Genomic DNA, 969 nt, shown 5'->3' with positions numbered 1-969 from the left:
AACACACATAAATGGAGAGAGAACTTATTTGGATATTACAGCGAAGGAATTTAACAGTTAACTCCGAAAACAACCTGACAAATGAATTCCCTAACCCCTTCCCACCCCCCCGCACCCCTCCTCAAAACCCATTAAGCGTTACACAGTGTATATCATAATTGTATTCTCCAAACGTGGACACCCTTTGTTAAGAGAAAAAATAAGGTTGTTAAAGATAAAAAAACTGTAGGTAGTAAGTGAGATCGGTGGCACCTCCCTGGCACCCAACCCGACCCCTCTCCACTTTCCCTCCCTACTACCCATCTGGGCAGGTAATAATGGCATTCTATGGGTCATCTGTTACCTGTCTTCTCTCTCGTTCTCATAACTATTTATTACCTACTTTTCGTTTTGCCAACGGTCAGCCCTGTATTTTTCTATGCTTAGACAAATAGAAAAAAAGGAAAACACACTCACAATACGGAAAGAAATGGAAAAGGTGAGAGAAGGAAGGGGAAAATACCATGAAAAATAGATAATGTGTAAATATCAAACGCATTATGTTAAGCCGTGTATTGTGGTAGAACTGCATCCCGCTTTAGTTCGAAACTGAATTAGGTTGAAGGCATTATAAAAGCATAATACCTCTGTGGGGGCACTGGTGTTGTTCGTCCTCGCTATTAGGAGTAATGAGATATGGCGTGAAACTGTTTTTTTATCATGATCGTGATAATATTGCCGTGGATGTTGCATTATATCAGTATAACCTTTTTTCATGTGGTATTAGTGCTGTATAAGGTGTGTGAAGCAGTAGGTTGTGGGTGGGGAAGGAAGATCGATGAGGGAGACAAAAAAGAGAGAGAAAGGAAGGTTGAGAAAACAGAATGGTGTGATAAGTTAAAAGCAAGGCTTGTCGGCTTGTCTTTGCCTTGTTCTCGGACGTCAGAATAGATAAGTTGAAAGATAATAATAAAAATATTTTTTTTCTTG

The sequence above is a fragment of the Penaeus monodon genome, chromosome 32 (genome assembly GCF_015228065.2).
Source record: "Penaeus monodon isolate SGIC_2016 chromosome 32, NSTDA_Pmon_1, whole genome shotgun sequence".
In the NCBI taxonomy this organism is placed as follows: Eukaryota; Metazoa; Arthropoda; class Malacostraca; order Decapoda; family Penaeidae; genus Penaeus; species Penaeus monodon.
Note: the sequence above shows the minus strand (reverse complement) of the source record.